Below are 22,954 nucleotides of genomic sequence, written 5' to 3' on the forward strand. Positions count from 1 at the left end.
GCCACTGCTCATCAGAGTTTAATTCCAACCCTAATCAAACACACCTGAACAAGCTAACAAGGTCTTCCGAGTCAGTAAATTGCAGATAGAGCTAAACTTTGCAGGACAGTGGCCCCCCAGGGCTGGATTTGGGGCACCCTATATTTGAAAGACACAAAGAAAATGGAGGAGGGATTATGTTACACCCCAGATTTTATATAGACTACACACACACTTTATCAGTAAAATAAAGCTGACTGAATTTAGGACCTTAAGCACAAAAATGTCCCTATTGAAACCATTAAAAATGAATTTTTTAAACCCAGGGACATTTAACTATAAAATGATGCAGTCTTTGTTAAAAGGCATTCATTCTGTTGGCAAGGCTTCAAAATTAACATTTAAAAAAAAAAAAAAAAAAATCTTACTGAAAGCTTTTTTTTTTTTTTTTTTTTTTTTGATAATCTCAAATTGAGTTCAACATGTATTACAAAATCTATATTTGATAGAAAATAATGTTTATAAAAGAATTCTTAAACTTGTCTTTGTCTAATTTTCTTTGAAAAGAGTTTCTCTTTTTTTTTAAATGAGACCGAACTTAAGTCTGTGCTCCAAAGCTTCACATTTGAATGACAGTTTTTAAACACAGATATTTTTCTATATAAAAACATTGTATTGTGCTCCAAGACACACACAGACAAGTGTTATTGTACTATCGGATGTTTACCATCATAATACCATGGTATTCTTGGAAGTACCTTGTCATAGTATATTGATATTAGAAACATGGTAGTACAAAATACCTTGGTTTTACAATCTGATACTATATCTATACCATGCTACTTGCACAGTACTTTTTAAGAGGGCAGTATACAAAAAAAAAAAACCGTATTGGTACTCGTAGTTTTTGATTAGTATGTCAATACTGTATCACCACTGATAGTTGATATAAAAGTGTAAAATTAGGCACCAAAAACCAATGGCATAATAAATATGCAATACCCATATATAGTATGTTTTACCATGGTTGGCTTTAATGTTTGACTGATTTCAATTTTAAATCAGATCCAACTTGATTGGCTCAGTATGTGCTGTTCCCAAATGAATGATGGTCCTGTTACAGTGCAGATAATGATAGACCTGTCCTTGATTCTCTCACACACACATACACACACACATTTTACTCCCCATAGCTTCAGTTTCCCACATCAGCTTTGCAAAATTGTGGAATATGAAACCATCTTTTTTCATTTCACAGATCATCTTGCAGTTTGTCCTAAAAATGTATGTGTAGCTACTGAGAAAAGAGAAAGCAAGCCCAAGTGAGAATCTGTGACTGTGTGTGAGCACGATCGGTGGCGAACTCGGGGTGTACGTGAGATGCTGACAGAAATGGTGTGTTCCTGGAGAGAGAGGCAGAGCAATGAGCTGGCTAGAATCTATCAGATGCTGCTGGGTGCGAGACATCTGGAGCGGCCAGATGCCCGTCCGGTCACTAATCACACCAACATCTCATTATGACCATTGATCAATCAATCTGTCTCGCCAGGCCGGCAGACCGCATGTTTATGACTATAAAGAAAAATATCCTTTCTTCCCAACAAGGGTGAAACGTCGCCTAAAGATTAAGAAGTATTTATGGCATGCTGGGAGTATTGTTCTTCATGGCTTTTAAAAAGACATTAAAGCTTTTAGTATTGGGAAATAGTTCTCAGGGGACCATCTAAACCCAGAGGAACATTTTATTGCTCTTTCATGGCTCTTAATGGAGCCTTAATCAGTTATTTTTCATTTATAAAACTTTGTCTCAGTTGTTTCTACTTAAGTTCTTAAGGTGGAATAAAGTAGATGCAAATAAGACATACAGTTATAGCAGTAAATCAAATGGACTATTTTATGATTTTTTTCGTTTCCCTTTAGGATCTTCACAGCTACTGGTCATCGTCTACTGTTGCTATGTGGGAAAAGTGCCTTAATGTTTTGCTGAACAACTTCTTTTTGGTTCCACTGAAGAGTGAAATATTGTCGATAGTAAAAGTTTAGCTCAGATCAGTTTGTTTATCAAAGCTTGATTGATTTCTTAGGAAAATCTTGGCTGACATTAAAGGGTTACTTCAGGATTTAGCATTAAGCTTTGTATTAGTAGAAAACCTGTAGTATTTTCGAATTACCATGCTTTCCACCCTCATATGACCCTGAGACAAGAGATTTATGTATTTTTTGTCTGGAAAAAATCCTCCGATGACGCAAAAATCGTAATTTTGCGTCATCTGAGGATTTTCTGGCCAGAGGCTGAAGACTACAGCCAGTAGAAGGCGTTGTTCCGCATGTTTTCAGCCCGCCCATACAGGGTGGGATCTCACTCACAGAATGTACACACAGTCAGCCTTTCTTTGGAAGTTAAGCTAGCAAGCTCTTGTCCTGTGGAGAAAGCTGAATAGTAGGAGAAAGCTGAGTAAGTAACCATCCTCCTTTTCCCGGACTTGTCCGGCGGACGAGATCGTTCAAAATATCCGGGATTCAGCTTTTGCTTTCTGCGGTCGCCATTCATTGTTTACATGCACACCTTTCAATCTAACTGAATTCATTCCGATTGGTGAATTTGAATGTAGTGTTTACATGAACGCTAAACAAGTGATCGGTTGATGTGCGTTTTACCATTGCTAAGAAAAATTCCCGCTCCTCCGTGAGAGATGGGAGACCCGGCGCGTCTCAGTAATCATGCCACCGGCCTCGCGCTGTTCTCCCGCGGCCGTCAGCCTCGTCCTGCTCGCCACAGTAAACATGATGAATGGCGACTGTAGAACGCAAAAGCCGAATCCCGGACATTTTGGACGATCTCTAAATCCCTCGCAAACTCATCACGTAGGCTAGCTTTGTTGTTTTCAACAACTGCGCACTCTTACCGGTAGGCGTGGCCTCCTAGGGCAGCGAAGCAAGTGCATTCTGGGAGTTGTTGTCTTTCATCCACATAAGCCAAAAATACATTTTCTGGCTTTTCTCAGTCTAGAAAGCTCCAAATTCAAAAATTTCTTCACATTTCTTCTACTTAAATGACCTATTTTAAATACACATTCATCTTCCCAGAGGTGAAGTATCCCTTTAAGGACTTTTAAACACAATTTGAGATAGATTGTGTTTTGTAATGTAATTGTGAAAATTGTAACGAAAATGTAATTGTGAGTATACTAGCTACCTAGTGGGCACAAAAGAACATTCCAGAAAAAAAAAAAAAAAAAACCTTTCGGTTACTAACGTAACTTCACTTCCCTGAGATAACGAGGTGAACCAGATGCAGATGCAAATACACAAACCGTAAACAAAGCAGTGCGTGCTTACCATTTTTAATATCAATTCTGCTAAACACTTCCACTCCGCTCATGTTAATATTGAAATATTCGCCAAGGAACACTCAGGTAAGATGTAACATTAGAACAGCCTTCTGTACCGTTTTGAATTCTTTGCTCACTGTTTTGCTATTATTCTCGTGCACTGACTCGTTCAATCAGAGTTTCCTTTTTCCTTTTTCCGACGCCAATTCAACATGTTGAATCGGCCCAAAAAAACCCAGACGGCGTCCAACTAGAGCCAACAGGCTTTAGGGTACGTTTACACAACAATATGATTAAAACAGATACGTTTTTCCTTTGAGTTTTCTGTGTACAGACGACACAATTGTCAAAACGATCCCCATTCACACGGATCCGCGAAAACGACTAAATACGCTGTATTCTGCTGCCAGGCCATCAGATTTGATGAAACACTATAGATTGATGTAATACGCATGTGCATGACATCATCGTCTTTGTTGTAGACCGTTTTCAAAAACTTGCACTTTGAAACCCGTTTTCAAAAGTTTGGGTTTCAGGCACCCAAAACAACGTCGTGTAAACGAATGGCCAAAACGCATAAAAGTTTTACGTTTTTAGTTCAAAACGGTGTCGTGTAAACAGCACGAGACTTACCCTCATGTACAACTCTAGTGGAGCAATATGTGAAATTACTACCTCGAAATTTTGGTTGCAGTTGCATTTGAAAAAATGTTCTAGAAATGATAGCGAAAATAAATGCAACCAAATTACATCATGCAATTTACGTTTTCGCATTAATAAAAATGATTAATACTTAACTGCAAATTTGAAAAATGTTTGACATTTTTTATACAACAAACAAAAAAAAGAGGCTTTGGAAATTTAAGCTTTAATATTACGTTTACTGTGTAGCCAAACCTTGACCAAACTGCTGGCTTCCATCATGCCATTAACATGCCATTAGCCACAGTAGCTGTCAACTGGTAACTATTGTAGCTAATCAACGATAATGTTAGCTAACGTTAATGTTACTGCTATCTGTCAGAGAAAGGTTTCAAACATTAGTGATTATTATTGGTGTTGGACAAAAGGTAAGCATATTAAACTATAGAAAATGATGGGGGAAAATATGCTATGTTTTACTTGCTTCATGTAGTTCATAACTGAATGTGAGAAGACAAGGAATGTTTTGCATTTTCTACATAATATATTAATAAAATATTATTTGCAGATAAGTTTGCATTACTTTACAACTACAATTAGACCTAAAACTTCTTTTAACAATCTTATTTCTTTTTTCCCTCCCTTTTAATCCTTTATTATTTAAATAAAAAATGTAAATGATTAAAGATATATAATCTGCAATTTTCTGTCCTATAGAATATGTAGTTGGACTACAGTAGAAATCCTTTATTAAAGATTACTTCAGGTCACTGTTTCAATCTTGGAAAATAAATCAGACCAGAGATTTGTGGGAAAGTCACCTCGCATCAAACCCGAATTCATGAACAGGGGCTGAATGAAGAATGCTTGATCTAATGCCTCACCTGCCAGCAGCAGTTAAAGAGCACAGAACAAGGATCGGACATTTGCTTCATGTTCCCGGGCTTGATCTGTTGGGCACTGTAAATACAAACTGCAATTTCAAGAGAGATGCTCAGAGCTTAGCCTGCGGCAGGGCCAGTGTTTTCACTCGTGTGCAGAGGACATAGCCGCCCACAGCAGGATATAAACTCCCCTGAGATCCGGCTTTCATTTAAAAAAAAAGAAAATTCTGCGAGAGAGCCTGTTATTAGAGACCAGGATGATACGGTGGGTAATTTCCACAGGTATTCATCTCTTGTGGGTGAATGGAAAACAAGTGATAGTGAGTTTTTAATCGTAGCTTTATTGAAACGGTCATTATGCAGAAACATTGTTTACAGAAAATGCACAGCAGTTCAGTGGAGAGAATACAAATTCTCCCACTCTAGATCTCCAGAACACATTGTTAAGGAGTTAGTTAGCCCTAAAATGAAAATGCTGTCATCATTTACTCACCCTCGTGTTGTTCCAAACCATATGACTTGCTTTTATTCAGTGGAACACAAAAGGAGATGTTTTGCAGAAAGTTCAAGCTGCTCTTTTCCATACAACAAAACCATATCGGGCTTAATAAATGTTTTGATAACACTTTATTTCGATGGTCCACTTTAGACATTCTGCTAACTATATGTAACTTTGCAATTACATGTCAACTAGCAGTCATTAGAGTATTAGTAGACTGTCTGCTTATCTGCTAACACTTTATTTTGATGTTCCCCAACAGACATTCTACTGACTATAAGTAACTTTGCAACTACATGCCAACTAAATCTACTAACCCGAACCCTTAACTTAACAGTCTGCTAATACTCTAATGAGAGTCAGTTGACATGTAGTGCAAAGTTACTTATAGTTAGAAGAATGTCTACTCAACTCAACTCAACTTTATTTATAAAGCACTTTCAACACCACAAGTGGAACCAAAGTGCTGTACAGAAGGTATAAAAAGAGAAAATAAAAACAAAAACATAAAAACAATACAAACAAATGACACACTTACAAAGCATTATCAAATGCTAAAGAAAACAAATAAGTTTTGAGCGCACTCTGAAAAACACCCAATGAAGGACACGTTTTTACAGACAGAGGAAGGTCATTCCAGAGCCTAGGAGCTGCAACAGAAAATGCCCGATCACCTTTACATTTTAAACGGGATCGCGGAACCATGAGAAGCAATTGATCATTTGAGCGCAGAGATCTACTAGATTGACAGCGGCTGATTAAATCAGTAACATACTCAGGCGCTATACCATGCAGAGACTTAAAAACATACAACAACGCTTTGTATTGAATTCTGTAGCGTATAGGTAACCAATGTAGTTAAATTAACTAAAGTCTAAAGTGGACTATCAAAATAAAGTGTAACATGTTTTGTTTAATTGGGGGGGAAAAGCTAAAACGGCTATATTCCACATTTCTAAATTCATTCAAAAGCTTTATGTGAGGATGAGAATGAAAAAAAGCTATCTCTTTTAAGTTTGAAGCTTTTGAATACCTTTTGCACTTAGATATTGATGTAAATGATGACAATTTTTAAACATGGCTGAACAATTCCTTTACAAACAACAATAAAAAAGCCTTTTGTCAAAGTTGTAATTACTAGTTGGAAACTGAATTTTATGGAAGTTTCCAACCAGCAATAAATAGAACAAACCACAGGGGTACCAGTAGTTAACTGTACCCCCAGGGATCTATCTTTACATATATTAGCATTTCATGTGTCATTTTATTATAGCTGATGTTACCTGGTGGGCCCTCAATATTTTGCGAGAGAATACAGCGCCTGATTAATGTAGTAATTAAGTAGTTTCCTTTGAGCATTGCCATAGAAACGAATAATTTAGTCTAAAGATGTGAACTGTGTAGGATCTCCAAGTTATCTCGCAATTACAGTAATTCTAACGGGACATGAACGTGGTTAGCCATATGCACAGAGAAGCTATTTTTAGGTGATTTTACATCCTTTTTAAAAAATTTTATTAGCATGTTTCTTAGAATTTGCATATTAGTAGCTCTCACACAAAACTTATTTGGTATCTTACTCTGTCAATTGCCATTGATATAAACCATGATATTGTTTGATTACAAAACTTTATACAAAAAGTATAGTTTTGTAGGGAGGCTAATATGCTAATCCTAATAAACATGCTAATGTAATTTGACCAAAAAGTACTATTAACAAAAAAGCTGTTTAGTACCACATTGTATATCAAAATGCCACTGTAGTACTGCAGCAGGATACAGAAAAGTTAGAAGGAAATAATCTTTTGTTTCAGAAACTAGCTGGCGAACCCATTTTCCTACTTCCTCATCTGGTGCGGATGAAATTCTGCAGTGGTGTGTCTGGTCAGTGTGTGCGAGTCATTGGTCACTCATGATGAATGGTTTCACAGTAGACAAAACACCACCTGTTCGTTCCTGCCACACACCTGTGTGGAAACACCTCAGAAAACCGCTAATAGCCAGTGTTTCACTTAGATTGTTGTAAATGTTGGTTGTAATTTATAATCTTAGATGTGTTTTTTGTGATGTTCGGCCACCAAATAATTTTTTAGCACTTTCCGTATAGCGCTAATAGTACTGAGTTTTGTTAGCGCACAGCTAATTGCCTCATGCTAGCACTCAGTTTTGTGAATAAAGTGTATAATAAGTTTAATTTACATACTGTAGGGTCTTTGTATTGAAATACCACATGTAAATGTGTTTTATCTGTTTAATGAATTCGGCCCCAGCTTAAATTCAAAGACTTATCAGCAATTTCTTCACAAATAAACATGTATAATGCAAAGTTATACTGTCGGCTTGAATGAAGAATTCTCTGTCATTACATTTCATTCCGGGAGCCACTCCAAACTCTGATAACCTCAGCTGTTTCATCTTGATGCGTCTGCCAAAGAACTTGAACTACTTTGCGCACAGTGAACTGCATTGCTGATTAAACGTTGCATTAAGTTCTGCTTATAATGCTGTTTAATGGAATGAGAATAGGAATGTAGGACTCTTTCAGGACTTCGGTTGATAAATGACTTGTAAAATTAACTCAATATGAACGAAGGAGGAGTTGATGTGTGGGCTCTGATTGGAAATGCATTAGCCAGGTGCAGTGGTATATATTAAATCGCGTTTGGATTAAAGTGGATGTTTGTTTAGTCATCATTTTAAGTGTATTGCAGCAGTAGATTCACTTTTTTGCATTCGCCAAGAAACTTTGAATCCACTTGTAAAACATTTATGATGAAAATAATCAGCCTGAACTCATGAAATGCGTCTCCATTGCAGGCATTTGTATTTATCGTGCAATTTATACGCGAAAATTTGTTTTTACGTGCATATGGTGTAATACGCACGTACCCCACACCACTAATCCTACCCAAGCATATAATTTGCACGTACCCCACATCACTAATCCTACCTAATTTTTGTGTATAAATTGCATGATAAATACAATGTGTGCTATAGAGACGCATTTCATTAAATCGGGTTGAAATAGAGGTGGGAGAAAAAACAAAGCTTGTGTGAGCGACTGAAACATTTCTCAAGGGAATGCAAAAGTTTTGAGTGAAAACAAAATTATTGAAATATAATTTAATAGAAATATAATTTATCATCCCATCTAATTTTTTTTAATCACTTCCCTTGGGGATTCAGTATTGCAGAAAAGCTTGGCAATGTATATATATATATATATATATATATATATATATATATATATGTTGCGATGGAACTTACTGAACATCCAAAACTGTGTGCTGGGCTAAATGTGCTCATTGTATGTGCGCACATATGATGGCATTTTGACCAGCTGAGAATTCGTGAAACATTTATAAAATGTCTAAAGAAATCAAAACGGCGGCAGGAATTCCTCTGTTGCACACAAACGAAGATCTGCTGGTCTATGACAAGAAAAAACAGGTATGCTTCAGCATTCTGTCCTTTTTAGAGTCGCATCTTGTGACATCACGTCCTGTTTTCTTTTTTATATATATATATATAAGTCTAATAGAATCTCACAAAACGTGTACAGAAGACCAATGGCCAATTATCATTACAACAGCACCAGGGTGGGTAAATGATGACCTTTTTATGATGACAAATGATCATTTTAGGGTGAACTAACCCTTTAATATGTATTTGCTATAAGTTTGTGAATCTTTAAAGGAGAACTCCGGTCAATTTTAACATTGAGCTCATTTTTTTGTAAATTTGGAGTGCTGTCAGTACAGAGAACAACGACAAAAATCGGTGTTGCCTACACCGTGTTATCCTCTTTTTAAAATTTGCACCCTGCTGACTTAAATGGGGCAAGTTTTAAACCTGCTTTTAGCCTCTTCAGCCAGCGCACATACCTGTATTTACTTCCTGTTTTCGGTCGAAGTCCACAGTAGTCGATTGTCGAACTCATACGGTTGCTTAGTTACCTATGATCACGCGCGTGAACTCGACAATCGACTACTGTGGATTTCGACCGAAAACAGGAAGTAAATACAGGTATGTGCGCTGGCTGAATTAACATCACTTTTATTCATATCTTTCACATCTACTGCAGTCAGATTCACCGTGTTCACTCGGGAAGGAAGCACTCACATGGCTGGGCACTTGTAATGACACATCAAGGATGTTAAGAGGCTAAAAGCAGGTTTAAAACTTGCCCCATTTAAGTCAAAATTGCCAATTTTAAAAAGAGGATAACACGGTGTAGGCAACACCGATTTTTGTCGTTGTTCTCTGTACTGACAACACTCTAAATTTACAAAAAAGAATTCTCCTTTAAGAATACACTAGCACAGTGGTTCTCAACTCCAGTCCTCGTGACCCACTGCTCTGCACATTTTGTATGTCTCCCTTATTTAACACACCTGAACCAGATCATCAGCTCATTAGGAGAGACTCCATGAACTGAACTGAGTGTGTCAGATAAGAGAGACATACAAAATGTGCAGAGCAGTGGGTCACGAGGACTGGAGTTGAGAACCACTGCACTAGCAAATAAAGCCTCCAAGCTAATATACATGTACTAAAAGCCTTAAAACTTAGAGTTTAGAGTTTGAAAGAATCATTGTTGTATATATGTTCCTTAACACAGTTAAGCGTAGCATTTTCTTTCTTAAGCTGTGAAATAGGGAACAAAATCAGCATGGATGAGAACAATCATTTTGTGTACCTGTCAAAGAAGAACATCAAGATCGCAGAGTTCATATTAGCATATTTTAGCTGGAGAGGAAGTGACAGGGATATAAAGAACTCTTGAGTGTTTGAAGAATACATCCCAGACTGAATATTGTACATGACGTTATCAGTTTAAGAGCTCAACAGCAGCCTGGATACCCGTGATCCAAGGCAGGGAACGAAGTGTTCTTGACACTGGTGAGCTATTATCAGTACAATCGGGACAAAAAAGGAGACAACTAAGCCAACAAGAGTGGAGACAACAGATAACAGCATGAAAGAAACGAAAAACTAAGAGCAAGGCTCAACTATATATATATATGTTTTTTTATCTGCAGGCCTAGTTGTACTTTTTATGTAACCTGCCAACATTTGTTACTGGTGCAAAAACACATACAGTTTGTAAAAAAGTATATATATGTACAGTATGTGTGTGTGTCAATATGTATCTTTTTTTTTCATTTTTATTTTTTACATTAAATAATTTTTTTTTACAGTGAAATAACACTTGGCTTATGCCATCAAGTCAAACTTATATTGAGCCCTGAAACATCAGTTTCTAAGAACTGCATTCAGAAGATCAGAGTGCAAAAGAAACGCAGTCACCCTGCCAAAAACTGTGTCTGAGTTTATACGACCCAGGCCTAGCTGATATGAGCTTATTAAGATTAAATAAAGGCCGAACGTACTTTAGGTATACACCCGGCCGAGACAGCACGCCCGCATACGTTCTGACAGCACAAGAAAAATGAGCTGACTACAGAGGAGGGGGGACTAATTTTTCTCCAGCTAATGTTGGAGATGACGTTGAGGCCTGGGAGGCCTGTGAAGGTCGGAGAGGAGGTAGGACCAGGCTGAACCCAAGAGAAAAACGGTTGTGGCCCCGGAGAACCGCCGCAGATGAGATGTAAAGGTGACTCAGACAGCTCAGAGTGCTTCGGATTGGAGAGGCAAAACGAAAAGAACTGCCTAAGGAAATTGGCCACTCTCTAGAGCTATATTTGATGTGGTTTATATTTTATTATATTAAGTCATATAAGGACAAACCTTATTATAAGATTAGAATTCTTTCATGCTCTTTTAGTTTCTAGAATGTTTCAGAAGTAAAACTTCTACATAAGTGTCTTGTTGTTGTGACTTTTATTTTGACGGTGCAGCGGACATTTATTTTTCACGAAGCTCTCCATCATCATTAGTTTATGATCTGTTTAACAGTCCTGTCTAATACATTATTAGATAGAACTGTTAAACAAAAAAAAATTGACAGTTTATGAAAAAGCATTAGCGTTTGCTGTGTGATTGATTTCCAATTTCGCTAGCTGAGCCGAAATACATCATGTTTCGCTTGGTCCCCTCGAAGTTGCGTTGGGTTTTCTCTTTAGCGTAAAGGTTGAGAGGTCCATCTATAACTTTTTTCCATGTTCGTAAAGTAAAATATAGGCTATAATCTGTGTGTTTAAACAGCTTTTTTGAAAATGGTGGGTACTGGTGTTTCGCGTGCGTTTGGCCAATCAACATGTCACTGGTAATTCCTACTGTACTGGGTTAGACCCTACTCTGAAGTAGGAGCTAATTTAGTTCCCCCAAAAGGAGTTCCTAGAACTAAAATCGTTCCCAGTTCCTGCGGTGCGAACACGCCAAAAAGCCAGTACTTCCGCCAATAGTTCTAGGAACTATGAAAAGGTTCCTCTGGTGCGAAAGCCCCTAATGAAATGAAAATTGACTCTTTACTTTCTTAATACACTGTTCTAGTCTTTTTGTAAACAATTCGTAATTAAAAAAAGAAATGTCTTCGTCGTTATTTTTCTTTAAAGAATCCTTAAAATAATGATGTTAATGTTTATAATTTCTTAGTACCTTTATGTTTTGTAGTCGTATTTAGCAGATTAGATCTGGGCAATAATACAAGTAATCAAGCAGTTGGTACTGATCCAACATTCCTGTCCGAAAATGTATTCCTAACCATAACTCTAACCCTAAACCTGACCCTACCCATAACGTATCCCTAAAATCAGAGGGACAAGATAAGTGAATAACAGTGATATAGAATCACCTGACCCTGGTTGTAAGCCTAACCTTGACATAAACTATCAACTTGTCCCTCAAATCTGCTTGGCTGAATGGAATGTTGTTCCAGGATCAACAAAGATGTCGATCCAGGAACATGTTGCACTTGGTGAAATCAGGTTCTGCTATTTCCGCCACACCACCCCTTTAAAAAACATACCTTGCGTAAAAATGGATTCAGTTTGTTTTCCATTCCAAGACGAAAAAAGAAACTTGGTTGAATCCAAACAAGTGAGAAAAAAAAAGCCGTTTCTAGGCCACATGTAAGCAGTCAGGACGCAGCATTTAATTAGTCTCGATAAGCATGACAATTCCAATCTAGAATGAGCAACTTCTGTAATGAAACTAATGCCAATTGCAGTAATTGTGTTGACATTTGGAGCTGTTTACTTGATTCTGAATCAATTTGTTTTTTCTTTTTCTTCTTTTTTTTTACATCCAGGGAAGATGCGCACACCGATGCCCGGAGCCTCAGCCAACCATGGAAATACTGCGCTTTTTTCATGAATAGCAATTTCTCCACCATGGATAAACAGAGCGGGAGCTAAGAGTAAGCCCTGGATTAATCCTCTCTGCCAAACAGCATGGACTTCTCAGTTGTGATGCGACGGCCCTCTCTTGTCGTTCCTTGGAGAGGAAGCACATGAAGACGAAAAAAACCCCAACAAGAAATAATCAGCCAGAGTCATTCCGTCCAAGATGTGGGGAGAGGATCAGTCACATGGCTGCTTCCTTTAAGTAAAAAAAAAAAAAGAAAAATCATGTGATATGACAGCCTGTGCGGGCGCTTTCCACTCGCGGATGCCTCAGAGGAGATTTCGGCCTGCCTACACAATGAAAAGAGACACATACCTGTGGGCAGAGCTTTATCGGAGCTACCTAACCAGGCATGTGTCAGTTAAATCCGCTTTGGAATATGTGCTCATAAGATCAGACATCTCACCTGAGATGGAGGGATGTGGGTAAAAATCGACTTTTTTAATGTGATTTCACCGTTCAAGCGGGCAGAGATGCCTAAGGGTGGTCTGCCGCATTTGGCAAGAACCCATAAATGCATCATCTGCTTCTGAATGGTCTTGTTTTCCCACTTCCATTCGCTGTAATCATTGTAAGATGATAAAGTTACTTGATATTCAAATGACAATCACTATTAATGTTGCACATACTTTAGGTTAAAACAACCTAAGAATGTTTGCTATGTTCTAGCTGTATGGTTTGCTGGTTTTAGCACTTTTTAGCTGGTCAAGCTGGTTTGGTTTGTTATTTTAGAGAGGCTTTGAATACTTGTGAGCAGCCCAGCCTGGTCTAGTTTGCTGGTTTTAGTGGGATTTTGGGGCATAAAGTCAGCTATAGTAGTTTTAGATGGACTTTGGGCATTTGTCAGGTACTCAGGTAGGTCTAGTTTGCTGGTTTCGGAAGGGTTTTGGGCACTTGTCAGCTTATCAGGCTGGTCTAGCTTGGTTATTTTAGAGGGGTTTTGGGCACTTGTCAGCAATTATGTTTTAGAGGAGTTTTGGGCATTTGTCAGCTGCTCGGGCTGGTGTAGGATTTCAGTTTTAGTCTAGTGGTCATTTGTTATCTGTGGTTGTTTAGAGAGGTTGTGGGCCTTTTGTCTACGGCTCAGGCTTGTAGTTTGTTGGTTTCAGAGGGGTTTTGGACACTTGTCAGTTTTTTGGGGTCTTGCGCTGGTCTGTCTTGCTGATTTTACTGGGTTTTTGAGTACTTCTCAGCTGGAAGACCTGCTTGAGTCATCTTAGGCTGGATTAAGATATTTTTCAGCATAGTTGCAGGAGGGTCTCTAGCTTTATTTAGTGAACATAATATCATGGAGACTTGGTCAGACTCAGTACAGACTAGACAGTAAGTAAACAACCACCAAGAACAATGCCCTGGAAATCACTCCTGCAATTTGGTGGGGAGTTTTGTAACATTCTAATTTTCTTCAGAAAATGTAAAAATAGACATTCTTCCCTATAAATTCTTAACTGAACAGACCCTGCTTTAGCTCACCGGCGGGACTAAAGGTAACAGACTGTCAAATTTAAAAGTGGAGCTATGCAGTATCTCATTTTTTCTTCTTTATTTTGAATGAACACTGGCAGAAAGAGAAGCAGGGAGGAAAAGAAATGGAGAGCAATGTCGGGTTGGATAAAGTTAATTGCAGGAAGGCTGGGTAAAACTCAATGGAGATAAAGACCCACTTATGTTATTTACACCAAAATTACATTACCATCACTGAAACCTCACAGGTATGATGGCATATATTAGATTTGATTAGATTTTTCTTTATACTATTGGTTTATGGTTTTGCTAAAGGCTGAATTTTGGATCATTTATGTTGTTTATGATGAATTATAATATTCCAAAGCACACTAAAACATTAACTTTTTTAGTTCAAACGCACAAAAATAGCATGCACAAAAAACAACCTCAGCAATAATTTCTTTAAGGAAATGTCATGAAATAAAAGAAAGACAATACATCTTTATATTGAATTGTTCTTGCTGGTCATCCATAACAACAAATTAAGTTTTATTTAGCAAACAAATGAGTCTTAAGAACTGGTTCTTTTTAATGAATTATTTTAAATGAGTCACGAATCTCGAAGTCACAAGTTATTTACTATACTTGAGGCTTGTGACGCTTCAATTCAGTACAATTAGAGGTAAAATTTAAATTTGTGAATTTGACTTTGTGTAATTCAAATTATCAGGTGTCTGTTTAAAAAGTACTTTTTGTACTAGAAGCACAAACATGCTGAGTAACACAAGAATGAACCTCATTGGTTCTTGCGGAAGCTCAAACGTGCTGCGTAACATGAGAATGAACCTCATTGGTTCTTGCTGAAGCTCAAACGTGCTGCGTAACACGAGAATGAACCTCATTGGTTCTTGCGGAAGCTCAAACGTGCTGCGTAACACGAAAATGAACCTCATTGGTTCTTGCTGAAGCTCAAACGTGCTGCGTAACACGAGAATGAACCTCATTGGTTCTTGCTGAAGCTCAAACGTGCTGCGTAACACGAGAATGAACCTCATTGGTTCTCGCGGAAGCTCAAATGTGCTGCGTAACACGAGAATGAACCTCATTGGTTCTTGCTGAATCTCAAACGTGCTGCGTAACACGAGAATGAACCTCATTGGTTCTTGCTGAAGCTCAAACGTGCTGCGTAACACGAGAATGAACCTCATTGGTTCTTGCGGAAGCTCAAACGTGCTGCGTAACAAGAGAATGAACCTCATTGGTTCTTGCTGAAGCTCAAATGTGCTGCGTAACACAAAAATGAACCTCATTGGTTCTTGCTGAAGCTCAAACGTGCTGCGTAACACGAGAATGAACCTCACTGGTTCTTGCGGAAGCTCAAACGTGCTGCATAACACAAGAATGAACCTCATTGGTTCTCGCGGAAGCTCAAACGTGCTGCGCAACACGAAAATTAACCTCACTGGTTCTCGCGGAAGCTCAAACGTGCTGCGCAACACGAGAATGAACCTCATTGGTTCTCGCGGAAGCTCAAACGTGCTGCGTAACACGAGAATGAACCTCATTGGTTCTTGCTGAAGCTCAAACGTGCTGCGTAACACGAGAATGAACCTCATTGGTTCTTGCTGAAGCTCAAACGTGCTGCGTAACACGAGAATGAACCTCATTGGTTCTCGCATGTCAAGTGAACATGCTTGAGCTTCCGTTAACCACAACTGATGTGTGAGTTAATGGATGTTTATTTGTGAATAAAAGCCTAAATAAAAAGCGATTGTGTCCCTTCCAAAAATTTAGACTAAATTCATTTGGATTAGTCACTCAATTCATTTGGATTAGTTTTACAATCTCTTTATGAACTTTTTGAAGCGTCAAAGTGGTAGTTGTGTAGCTGTCAATGGACGGACAGAAAGATCTTCATTCGTGTTCCGAAGATGAACAAAAGTCTTATGGGTTTGGAATGACATGAGGGTGAGTAATTAATGACAGAATAAATTTTTTTGGTGAACTAACCCTTTAAGAAAACTTTAATGGAAACTGGAAAGCTCAAACAAATGGAGCACGAATCTCTGGAATCTGGAATCTGATTTCCATCCCTAACATTCACATACATAAATATGACCTCATTTTCCTGTCCTCTCATGTTGTCCTCTTTTTCAGAAACTCCACGCCACCACTTGCACTTTACAGGGTGATTCTTCATTCAAGGACTGGCCTTTGAAGTTACCAAGGAAACCCAGAGCTCCGCAGACAACTCCTCTTCAATTTTTCCATATCAAAGCCTACTTACCCAGCTATCATCTGTCAAATGGCAATTAAAATATCATACAATCATTCGAGATTAGACAAATTATGGACTCATGCCCATGCGGCATCTGTACAGGAGGAGAGCAAACGAAAAGTCATCCATGACCATTTGGTCTTTGTATATTGAGCAAAACTGTGGAGAAATTTGTCAGTAGTTCTGGAGAAATCGTGTTTGTCCCTGAGGTGTTTTTGTGGGCGAGAAGATAGTGGATGTATTTGATCTGTATGTGATGGTGCTCAGTTGTTTATCACCATTATGTGAAAGTTAAACCCTCCCGTTCAATCTTTATCGTATTTCTGTTTTCATTTTCCGATGCTTGAATTGATCTTGCTCTGAACTGCAAATTCAACAAAATATTTCAATCGCAATATGTACCCATTGGAAAGAAAAATGACAAATAAGATCTCTTTAATATCTCATTTGTTTTCCCTGGACAGCAATGAGATTAAAAGAGGTTTTTTTTTCTCCTGAGAAAAAAAGACTGCAGTAAACTCATGTGTCCCCTCTGCAGTCTCAGAAGAGATGTCTCACTTTGTCTGCAATCAGAAGTCTAAAGTTTAATACAAACTTAAATATTTCTCATTGTAGAGTAAATTAATGGCACAGTATATAATTAGATATTTTATATAACAGCTTTCAGAGAGCGTATATTCCAATATATGTTTTATATTTTTACTATATTATTTATTATCCATATTTTCTTAGCCGATTGGCAAAGTTGGCCGTTTTTTTTTTTTAAAGTTTGAATTATAAAATTCAGTAAGTTTCTATAGTATGCTTAAAAACAAGACACATGAAGTCATACTATCTAATGCAGTTTTGCTTCTAGTATTTTTCGCCGATTGTAGTGTCGTCAAAAATATCGTTTTTCGATACATATCGATACTGAAATATCTGAAACGCTTCCAATATTCATTTCCCGCAGAATAGACACATACGATACTACGCTTTCTCGCTCTCTTATGATCTCTCCGACAGCGAGTTGACACTCACTCCCCTGCCTCCCCTCACTCACTCGTTTAATTTGCTCCGGATGAATATTGTTGATGTGACCAGGCTTGAATTTCGGCGTGGGATTGCGCGTATTGCGCATAATTTTACTCATTCCCGCAGATGTTGTCCTCACACCCAACGTGTGCGCACAAAAAGCCGCCTCTCCGTACTAGATCGAGTTCTTTTTTCCACTAGCCACAGCCACAGTGGCTGGTAAGCAAAAAGTTAAAGGGACTGTGTGTAGGAATTTCTCCCATCTAGTGGTGAAATTGTATTTTGCATTCAAACGAATAATGCTCTCCAGCGCCTCACTTTTTCAAATGCGTGTTGCATCTACGGTAGCCGTTATGTACCAAAAAGCTATGACAGGATGTCTTATAATAGCACTTCGAGTTAGAGTTCTCAACGGGTCGGGTCGGCCCGACAAACCCGACGGGACCCGCGGGTTTGGGCCGGGTTCGGGTCGAAAATATAATCAAATGACTCGGGTCGGGTCGGACCTCGGGCTTAATCTTTTCCAGTCAGTGAAAAAAAAAAAACATTTATTAATCATCGCTGCTGTTCACCGTAAAGAAAGTCTGGCTGCTGCGTGCAAGCGCATCACGGAGAGGGGCGGGGGCAGACCTGACGCCGCTGCGTGCACGCCTAGCCTGGAGAAGAAGATGGAGTTGGTGAAAAGTAAACTTGCCTCAGGTGAATTCACCGTCGCTACTACAGCCTATTTATATGTTTAAAGTTTATTGTTTCAGTTGTTTGTATTGTTAAAAGGCGTGAACATTAAAGGTTGATTTGAATTTCCGTCTGCTGGTCATGATAATACGTGTATGAGAAAAAAAAAAATCCGACGCGGCGTCGGGCCGCGGGCCGGGTTCGGGCAGATAATTCATGTTGATGTGTCGGGTTACATCGGGTTCGGGCTTTAAAAGCCACGGGTCGGGTCGGGTCGGGTCGGGTTGTTATTTTCAGGCCCGTTGAGAACTCTACTTCGAGTTTTCCTTCGGGTGAACAGGTTTGTTATTTAAAACAAACTGAAAATTGAAACAACGAAAAAAAATAATGTTACAGTATGAATTACTGACTGTGAAAAACATTAACTATGGTAATTAGTAGTAATGCCTTCTTTACTCGTTATATTTTTTTAAGTACGTGCATTGTTAGATATCATCATCATCAGAGCCTTCTCTAACGTTACTTTACTCAATAGCTGCTATTCATCAAAGAGCCTGTTTAACTTTTAACTATAAATGTTCTACTGTCTTAAAGTACACAACCAAGCAATGAAAAAAAAGCTTGTAATTAAGACCGTAACATTGACTTACCTGTCGAGAAGAAAGCAGGCAATTTCAGGGTCTCTTTTGAAAGCTTTCTCCTGCATTAGCTATCCCGACATTAACCCTTGTTTTTGTAATCTCCGGTCACGTTTCCTTTTACGGTCTATTTTGGACTTTTTCGACGACGAGGACTCATCCTGTGACTCAGCATATGTATGAATGAACGGTGTATAAATAACCGTGCAGTGCATCCTTTTAAACTTGCCGCGGCAGTGACAAGCGCCTCTCACTGCTCTGCTCCTCCGCGTCTGCTGGCTTCAGTCACGTGACGCTGGCTCTGAACGAAAACGCGTTGTGGAAACGCGTTGGCCTAGTACTTTTTGTCCCTCTCTGCTATTATAGTTTTTCAAGATGGCGGAACTACATGGAAGCCTCCGTGGACCTACCTGTCCCATGTATATAAAGATAATAAATTCTTCGTTTACGAGGATTAGTCTGATCTTTGGCATAGGTATTTGTACACCATTGAGGGCATATTTATTAATACAAATATTGATTTTAGATAATAAAATACCTAAAAAGCTACACATAGTCCCTTTAATTTTAGGCCCTGTATATATATGACTAGCTGCAATTTAGTAGACTGTTGCAAAATAGATAATAGCCCACGTCTTACAAGCCCCCTGCGTGTCCATTTACGCCGGTGTCACTTTTTTTGACGTTTCAGCACACAGAATTGCACATATGACCAAAGCAGTGCGTTTCTCCTTTTGAAATATCCACAAAGTTTGGGGTGTCCCACATGTTTATTTCACACGTACAGTGCGAACAATCAAGTCAAGTCAAGATCGGGCCTTTTGATGGAGTATTTACATTAATAAAATGTCCACAATATGAGCAAGTAATAAATAAGGAATGAAATAAAGCTTCTCACAACAATATCCTGTGTTCATCAGGCTGGCAGGAGTGACATCATTCCCACCGCTGCTATCTCCTTCTCCGGATGAAAGCGCCATAATGTTCCCCTCATTAGAATTCATTAGTCATTGTTCTCATTTTGCAATATTCATTCAAACATTTGTTTTCTTTTGATAAAATTATGATTTCATGGCCTGTCAGATGGGCTCCTTTGAAACTCAGGAGATGAAGAGGGGTTCCGAAGAAGGGCTCGATAATTACATCTACTTTGGTGGATGAATAGACCAGAGGCAGATTTATAAACCAACTCTGCCATCTGTAAATAAATGTATTCGGCCGTCTGTTTGTACTTTGTGGCGAGAGAGTGAGTTCCATTGCGAAAGTTGCAATTTACATATAAATGATTTGGCAAGTCACAAACTAATTGGTTCATAGAGGTGCAAGGTTTCGCATTGCACGATAGTTCATAATTGAGAACCTATGCCGCCTTTATCAGAAAATAATTTCTTATACTGTTCGCTGGCTCCCAATACAACCTTCATTATAGACCCCCAGATATGTTTACAGCGAGACCTCCATTTAAAGACGTGTGTGTGCGGCGAAGTTTGACGTGCCTTATTAATTAAAACAAATACGAGATTAAAAATGCAGTGCCCTTGGCTAGCATATGTTCAACCACAGAGCAAGAACAATACAAATATCCATATAAAACAACCACTTTGAAGATCTGATACGGGCCGGAGATGGAAATTGAGGCATCTGGCGAATGCGTGACATCAAAGGCGTAAGGCATTGCAAGGCATTGCTAGCGAGATATTGAGAATATCAGAGTAAAAATCTGGACGTTTACTGAATTTGGCGCTTGCAAGCGGTGACGTGGCCTGTTAATGGGTTTTATCGAAGCACACAAATATCAAATTAGGTGTTTTTTAGTTGTAAACACTTTAAAAGCAGCATGTTGCTAACTCTCAAAGGCGTCACTCTCTTTAGGCTTGCGTTTTGACGTGTTTATTCACTATCTGAAGTCTTTGCCGCTCTCTGAAGTCATTGAAACATGCTGTTTGTTTTTGCGTTGACTGAAGTTTTTTTTTGGCTCTATCAGAGAAAAATCAAAACACATCAAGTCTTTAACGTGATACCAAAGAACCTCATAACGCAAACAGACGTTTAACAGACTTAAATAGACCCAAACACACCACAGGGATCTGTTTGCATTTCAAAGCCAGACACTCAAGATTGTAAATCATAATCTGATGTTTGTGTTTGAGATATTTTTTTATGGGTTTTTTGGTCTCTTTTGTTTCATGTTGATGGCTGTATTAGTTTGGGGGCAAACAAGCTAACTTAAATTGGTCGTTGGTACTAAACCTTTTCCCAAGGTACCCAGAAAGCTTTGAACACTTTCTTTGAAGAGGTTGTCTGATAGGACTGGGGGTTATTTTATTGTTTTTGTCACGGAGGCAGGGTTTTTTTAGCCATTTTATCCCCTTCAAGTTTGATGAATAGCCTACATGTCCAATCACACACATAGTAGTCATGTAAACACAGGTCTCGTATATGTAGATCATGGCAGAGGACAAACATCTGGTTACATAATGCAAATTTAGCCCCTAGAGGCAAAGATAGTGGGTTTGTGGGAAGGATGAATTGGTCGACGTTCAGATTATCCATCTTGCGTCCCAGTGGATACCTGCTTTAGCCTTCACGGTCAGCCACACAAGAGATTTATAGATTTCAGATCCTGGGTTTCCGGCAATGAGAGCAAGTCACTAATCGTGACATTTAGACAAATAATGTTTGTGATCAGTGACATGAAAATACAACAGAACCATAAATAATGTCATGTAGTTAATTAACTGAAAGACAAACAGTGCACCAACATGAATAATCACACCTAATGTCGACCTCAGAAAAAATCAAAAGCCAGTTGCGACTTTGTTTCTCACAATTGCATCTTTGTTTCTCATAAGTGACTGGTTTTCACAATGGCAAATTTGTTTCTCACAATTGCGACTTCATATCTCATAATTGCACATTTGTTTCTCAAAATTTGGAACTTTCGCACAATTACGACTTCATATCTCATAATTGCTATGTTGTTTCTCACAATTACAAATTTGTTTCTCACAATTGTGACTTTTTCACAATCACGACTTCATATCTCATAATTGCTGTTTTGTGACTGTTTTTCACTATTGCAACTTTCTAACAATTGAGACTATATCTCTTTTCTATCTTTCTATCTTAATTTAGACTTTATCATAATTGCAACTGTGTATCTTCCAATAATTGTGACAATTTCTTGTAATTGCTCTCTCAAAATGACAATTTTTTTTTTAATCTCTTAATTTATATTTTGCTCTGAGGCACAAAAGGGCTTCAATAAACGCCTATTTTACAGAGAGCAAATTTGTTGCAATTATTGCCTGTTTTTGACACTAACAAATGGATATTAAAGGAAACAAGTAAAGTCTACAGATCACAATAAAGCTGAGGGAAAACCTTGAGCATTTCCATCAGGGTATTCTCAGATTCGAATGAAGATGTCACTCAGTGTCATTTTACTCCCATCGATCAAAGCTCTGCAGATTTGAACGGGACCCTACGGGACCACAGCGTCTCTATCTGACACGGCTGTGTTCTCGACAGCACGTGGCCCACTCAATTGGACTGATTGATGTCTGCGCTTCTGGATTTGCCTTCAATTTACTGGGAGGCATGCAAAGTGCGGCTCCGATTTCTGCTCAGTGGTGTATAGAAACGTCCAATTATGGTGCCGCTGTGACATTGTGCGGGAGGTTTCCAGCTGTGCGGTGTGGACCATAAGATGAGGTGCATAATAGATGTGAAAGTCAGCACTGTTTCATCATTCAGAGAAAAACGTGGGCAAAAAATATATTGGGAATACTTGTAGAGGAAATGTCTTTTTAGAGAAGATATGGAAACGTATGCAGTTTTTGACAAATTGTACTTTTCCCCTACTGTATGTTTTGCTTCCTTTTTTTTTTTTTTTTTTTTTGCTTTTTTATACATATTTTGCTTTTTGTATATTGGAGGACTTTTGCAATAGTTATTTTATTGTAAATTAGTGCTTTTTATGGAAGCTTGTTTGCGCCACAGAAACAAAAATGTAAAAGTTTTTATATCACAATTCAAACAAATTTTCCTCTGAATTCTTCAATTATTTCTCGTAATTGTTTTTTTCGGCAGTTGCTATAATAGTACAGAGCAGACTTTTCTCACAAGTCTTTCTCTGAGTTTATATCTTGCAATTCAGAGGTCAGAGAAAAAAAGTCAAAATTATGAGATATAAACTCAGAATTGTGAGGGGGGAAAAAGTCAGAATTGTGAATTATAAACTACGAATTGTGAGGGGC

This window comes from Rutilus rutilus, assembly GCF_951802725.1.
Source record: "Rutilus rutilus genome assembly, chromosome: 8".
Classification (NCBI taxonomy): Eukaryota; Metazoa; Chordata; class Actinopteri; order Cypriniformes; family Leuciscidae; genus Rutilus; species Rutilus rutilus.